We start from the raw sequence: 7,166 nt of genomic DNA on the forward strand, positions 1-7,166 counted from the left end.
TCAGAATATTGTAAAATAAGGACAATGGGAACAAATATTTTAATCAGGGATGTCACAGTTTATTTTGCATCTTTAAACATCCAGAAATGAGAACATTAAAATAAGTTCATTCTCCTCCACCTTCTATGCATCCTTAGTCATTCTCTTTGTGCTTTGGTACACTCAAATGAGAGGTACCATATTGTATTAAAACTTGTGTGCCGGTCTGATCGCATTCAACATTATATTTTCTAGGTGCATCCATTTTCAAGGAAGAGGAATGAGGGGAAAAGGAAAGCGAAATGAATAGAATAAAGATATTCATGTTCAGGAAGTTAATAGTTTCAATTAATGTGATCATATGTCATAATATGAACTAAGAGCAATAAGATCAATAAAGATGAAAATGGCATAGAGGGATTAGAGGATGAAGAAGGGAGAAGGGGAGGGAGATTTCAGAAAAAAGAGAAACAGGCAGCAGTGGGCTCCTCTGCCCACTCTCTAAGGCAATACCAAACTGCATGAACTGCAGATGCAGCCTAATAAAATAAAAAGATTTGAAAAACAGAAAAACTTACAAGATTTGAAAAATTAAGGAATTTTAGTGTGTATTTTTTACAAAAAAACTTTTCTGTGTTGCACTAGAAATATTAAAATATATCATCTAGAATCCATCTATTGACATTATTAAGCAAAGCGAAAATGTAGAGAAATGTCAATGATACAGCCCACATTTTGGTTAAACATGGCTTTCTCACCAGTCAGAGATAGGAGTAAGGAATTAGAGGTGGGACTGCATCACCAAGCAATGCAGGCCATAACCAGAAGCTGGAGAGAGCCAGGAATGGATCCTTGCAATGATGCAGATCACTGTTTTTATAAATGATATTCCTTCAAATCAAAGGAAAAATTCACTGGTGAGCTACAAGTTGAAGTAGATTTGACGCTAGAGAACAAAGAGAATGTGTAAGTATTAAAAGTTTATTTGGACAAATAGCAACTAAATCGCACACATTTTCAGATACTATTGAGAGTTCAATATTTATTGTATTTTTTCTGACTTAAATATTCAACTTAGATGTTCATAAAATAGCTAGATACACTTCTTTATGCCTTATAACATGCACAATAATATGTTGAGGATCATTGTTAATTTTGATAGGACATCAATAATTGTGTGGTTTTGCTGCTATATTTTTCCTTATTTGAAGAAAGCAAAATGTAGAGCAAGACTGGGAGTGGTGGTGCGTACCTATAATCCCAGCACTTCAGAGCCTGGAAACAGGAGAATCTTTACAAGTTCAATCAGTGTAGTGTGACCCTATGGACCATATACTAAAAAAAAAAAAAAAAAACGTAGATAATATTGAATATAGTTATCAAATCCATATTGCTAGAATTTACCTATTATCTTTCAAACATATACTATGAAAGATTCTTTGGAGTCTTATTTCCGTTTGATAAAGGTGAATAATTCCATATAATGAGAAAAAGAGAGAGTAAATATTAATGAAAATACATTTAGCAAGGTGATTCAGGCCCTTCCATAATACCTTAAGTCCCACAAATAAGATTTATTCTTTTAAGTTGTATTTATTTATTTATTTATTTATTTATTTATTTATTTATTTTTAAATGTATTTGATTGTTACTGGGTATCATTATGCAACTCAGACTCTTAGTGATCCTCCTGATTTCAGCTTCCCCAGTGCTGGGATTACAGGAGTGTGCCACTATGTCTGGACTCTGTGACTGGCTCAGACAGCCCTGGGGGCAGGGCTGGTGATATATGTGGTGCCAGGAATTGAACCACAATCCCTGCACTTGATTAAGCTTTTCTAAGCAGGCACTTTAGTCTACTGAGCCATCTCACAGGCCCAATAAGATTTTTTTAAATAGCACTATACTGGACTATTCACAGAACTATTTGCCTGAATGATGGAAAAAACTGTTGAAATTAAGCATAATTTCCTAGAAGCTCAGTGAGTAGTCCACTCTGAGGTTATCAGATTTAATTATACTTGAGACTAAGAGAAAGACTTGATTAATTAAACTAAGGAGATAGTGCTTGATGAAGCAATTATTGCCTGTTGGCACATACTCTTCAAAAAACTTCTATTTGTTTTTCTTGAATTGCAATTTAACCACACACTAAATTCAACAGTTTAATTTGTTTAGAAAAACTTAAAATGATCAAAACTCTGAAATGAAATAATGCTTTGATATAAAAATTAAAACTGCACCCCGCTATTTTCAAAGTCATATAATGTATTTCCTCTCTTTTTGTGTACTGATCATATTAAACAGGCAGACTTACCTTTTTAATCTCCTTATTAAATGGCTATTTAAATATAAATGAAAATAGAACACTTCTTTCCATGTTATGTTTGTAAGTTTTCCAATAGTTAGAAGAAACCTTTCAATAATTTTTTGACAAAATGATTATTAGTTATCCATATCACATTGCTCCTTGAATATAGAACTCTCATTATGTTCTCCATAAATTTGTCATTTATAGTTCTGAGTTTTGCCTCTTTTGCAACATTAAATTTAACTGTTAATAAATGCATACATTACAATGTTGTATAAAATCATTTCTCTCTGAGACTTGCACCCCATAAAAAGGCCATTGTAGCATACTGAACAATTAGTGTTAATTGTGCCAAACAATTGCATAGTATGAAACAAATGCAGTGGATTAATATTTAACTCTATAAAAATATTTTATACTACATTTATTACATGCAAAGTGTATTATCCAAAACACCATATAATCCACACAAGACTCATGTAAAATAGTCTGAAATTTTAACCAATTTTTTCAGAAAAAATTTTGGTGCTTGACCTTCTTAATTCTGTTCTGTGGAATTCTTAGTTACAAGGAGGATATGACTTCACTTTTACAAATCCTTTGTATATAGTCCCTGGGGCAACTCTACACAGTCTTTATGTTTTGTGGTTATGAACACATCTTGATCACTTCAAAATTATTAGTTTGATGTTGCTGTGATAACAAATGATCTCAAATTTTGTTGTGGAAAACATTAACTATTTATTACCTTATATTTTGGAGGTTATAATTCTACAGTAGGCATCATAAGGTTGAAATCATCCTGTGGGAGAAAAATGTATAATCTTTCATTTTTAGAAAAATAATGGACAGTATTTGAAGATTTCTGCTGCAAAAATAAGTAACTTTTGTGTGGTTTTTAATCAGTTCTCATTTTCTGTAAAGCATTGAGTGGAAATACAAAATACAGTCCTTGAGTTTAACTTTTCAAATATTTGTTAACTATTTTTTGTCCTTTGCTTCATTACATTGTATGAATTAATTTGACTTCCTTTCAGTCTTATTATATTTTCCTGTCTCCTTCGTTCAGAATTGACTTTATGTATTTCAAATGTTAACTAGTTGGTTCTTCATAAATTCCTTCACCAGAACTTATCTGCATGCCAGCATACATTTTGTCTGACACATGCTCTCTACCACACTAACAGGTATATTCTAGTAAGACACTGGACCTACCATGACTGTAGCTTAAACTTTCAGTTCTATGGAAAAAGGATGACAATGTAATCTTACTTTAGTCTATGTTATGTTAACCAAAACTTGAAGTTCGACAAAAGTATTTTAGATTTCTCAGTGGTAGAAAACCACTTAATAACTAAATAAAATTTTCTGATTAGAAAAAACATTTTTTTCTAAATTGTCTAAAACCATTTTTTCTGATCTTCCTTATTCCAAAATATCTGTGCATTTTCTTTGCTAGGTATCTGTTTTCATTTTTGAGTTACCTTTAATTATTTTCTGGGAACTGCAATAATTTCAGAAAATACTATTGAAGAGTATTAAGTCACAGCAGACTAAAGGGCCTGCTTAGGCAGAACGCAGTGGCATGGATTCAATCCCCACCCTGCTGTGCTGATCCCACCCCCTGGCACTCTGAGACTGTGATTGAGTCTGGGGATGGTGGCACATGCCTATAATCCCAGCTCTTGGGAGGCTGAACAGTAGAATCACTACAAGTCCAATCTATGTTGTGAGACCCTGTAGTCCCTGTAACATGTAGACCCTGTAATAAGTGAATTTTCTAAAAAAATAGAGTAGGCAGCCACAGCATAAAATGGATGATAATGTTTCACAATCTTATTTACTAAAGTTAAAAAACAGCAATACCACTGTCAGACATGTAATTCCCAAGGCCCAAACACAAAAGAAAGCCTATGGCTATTTATATATAAATGCAAATAGAACACTTCTTTCCATATTATGTGTGTAAGTTTTCCAATAGTTAAAAGAAACCACATTTCAATAACTTTTTGACTGTGATTATTAGTTATCCTTCTCACTTTGCAGCCTGAGTATAGAACTCTCCTTATGTTCTCCATAAATTCTTCATTTTTAGATTGTAGAACCTGTGTTTGTAAATAGGATCTCAAGTCCGCATCTTGTACAGCAATTAACCACTAAGAAGAATATATGCAGTGTGTTATTTGTTGAAACTGTACTTCTGATTTGATTTGAAACTGTCTCATTGCTATCTGTTTATCAATAAAATTTAAAAAAAAATATTCATTTTTAGTTCTGAGTTTCGCCTCTTTTGCAACCAAATAACTGCCAAATTTTCTCTTAAGAAAATTTTTGCAAAATATTTCTGACTGCATTTAAAGATGTTGGTACAAAAGAAAGAACATTACAACTGGTATGTATTTCAGATTACAGCTTTTAGATATATACTTAAATTATATTAGAGATAAAATAACATGCCTATCAAGCACTTCTGTTTGATTAACATAAAATAATTGTCCACAAACATGCTACACATTTGAAAAAATAGTCCTGCACTTGCACTTACCTTTATTTGATAGACGTGCACTGACAATAGAAATATGTAAGATTAAGAATTAGTAGTCATGTCACAGTTTATAGGAATGTTTCATATTAGCTACTGAGGTAAATGCTAATAGAACTTAAAGAACGCTAATAAAATTTGAAAATCTTAGTCAATCGACACACTGTTGATAGATTAATTCATAACACAATGTAACATGAATTTTAGAGTATTTTGTAGTATATTGCATAACAAATTTCAGTAAAATTACTGATTTAAAACTTTTTGTTGAATACATTTTCTAAGGGCCAGAATTTTATATTGTTGATCTTGCTACTCTGATAAGTAACTCCCAGGCTCATTCCTCTATGAATGTGTCAAGTTTTACTTGGTAGTTACTGAGAACAATTTCTAGAGTTAAGGATTGTTCCCCATAAAAAGAATGCTATTTTTCTTACCCTGGCTTTGAAACTAAAGTTCAAAGGCCTGCTGCATTCTGCCTTGTTCAAAGTCTCCCAGACCAACTTCACTGCTTTAAGCATTGGTTTCTTTTGGTATAAGAGTTGAAAACAAATTTCATAGGCTGATATTTGTCATTTCAATTTAAAACAAATGACACTGAAAATCATGGTAATAATCAAGTTGTAATGATCAGTTTGTGTAAATTATTATCATGTTTTTACTGATCTTAGAAACAGTTATAATTCACAGAGTAAAAGGTATTACTATTTTGAAGACAGAGATTTAAGTATGAAATCAAGTCAAATATGTTCATTAGTTCATGTACTTATTACACGAACCTTTTATTTATCATTTAATATATTCTGTGAATCATGCCCAGGACTGGGACTGCTGAAGTCTTTGAGATCTGCTCTTTCCCTTAGGCAACTTAGAGTTTAGGGGGCATGATACACACATACAACATACAAGTGAACTGAAGTTCATAAGCGTTGGAATGAGAGTATAATATTCCTGATATGAATGCATTGCAGGTATGCTAGAGGTGCCAGCAAATAAAATCAGCAAGCCTTACCCTTATTTCCTATATCCCACTAATCTACTACCCTATACTTTGTTAAAATTTGCAATTAAGAATATATGCAGTGTGTTATTTGTTGAAACTGTACTTGCGATTTGATTTGAAACTGTCTCATTGCTGTTTATCAATAAAATTTTGGAAGAAAAATTTGCAATTAGGCAAGATGTACAAGTTACAGAATGGCACCAGTCCAGCAACTGAATTTGCCGATGGAGCAATCAGAAATGTAAATATTAAGGTGTGAATCTGAGCCTGTGGATGCCCTGGAGCTATAGCTGTTCATTGCTATCTTTATTTAACTGTAACAGGAAGTAAATTTGCTATAAGAAGAGAACCGTTCAATATCAAGAACCATGAATTTGTACTTTCAAATATATAGAGTAGGATGGAGCATTAAGGTATAATTTAATTTGAGTAGCTGGCTCAGAAAGACATGAAATAATTAAGTTCTGAATTCTATCACTTTCATTATAGACCTAATTTCTTCTAAAGAAAAAGTAATTATTTCCACTTCCCAAATACTTTTTTGGGGAGCTTTTAGTCATTATCTTGCTTTGATTTTTCTGGTGCAAGATTCAATAAATATCCAAAATAAGACCTCAAAACATTACCTTGCTTTCTTCCATATGAATATGTTCTCTCTAGATCATTTCCATGGTGTGTACACAAAAATATTCTTTAAGAATATGAAACAAATTCTATTCTTCTGAGTTACAGCTAGTGTGATCAGGAGCATTAAATGATATTAAATATAGCAACAGAATTTCTAATTATCTCATAAAATAAGCAAATTAAATGACATTTTATTTTTCATATGAATCAGCATATTTTAAAATATGTGTTAACCTCAACACATTTACTTCATGTATCTGACTTCCTTGTGTCTCAAATGTCACTCCGATTTCTACTTGACTAGTAACATTAATATATAAATTAATGTCTCATCAGTCTGTTTACATAGTAACTGTGAGACTGTGTCAAAGACCAAAAATGTGATGTGATATAAAGGAAGATGTGGCAAGCCCCAGGAGCATAGCACTTAAATTTCTAGTAGCCAGTGTTAGAACACTTATAGATAAAAAGCAAAATGTCTTTTTTCACCCTTAGAGTAATCATGTCATGTTCCATGGCATGCCATATGACTATCTTCATCTTGAAAGTCAGAATGATACCAATGGCTGTAAGCATATTTAATCTTGTTTTTGGAAATGACAATTTACTATTTGACATGTGACCTTCCATATGGTGATTTGTACAGTAACCTCTGACTGTTCTGTCCTTCATGACATTCTTTACTTAATGTAGGTAATGAAAAT

The sequence above is a fragment of the Octodon degus genome, unplaced genomic scaffold (genome assembly GCF_000260255.1).
Source record: "Octodon degus isolate 3935 unplaced genomic scaffold, OctDeg1.0 scaffold00148, whole genome shotgun sequence".
Classification (NCBI taxonomy): Eukaryota; Metazoa; Chordata; class Mammalia; order Rodentia; family Octodontidae; genus Octodon; species Octodon degus.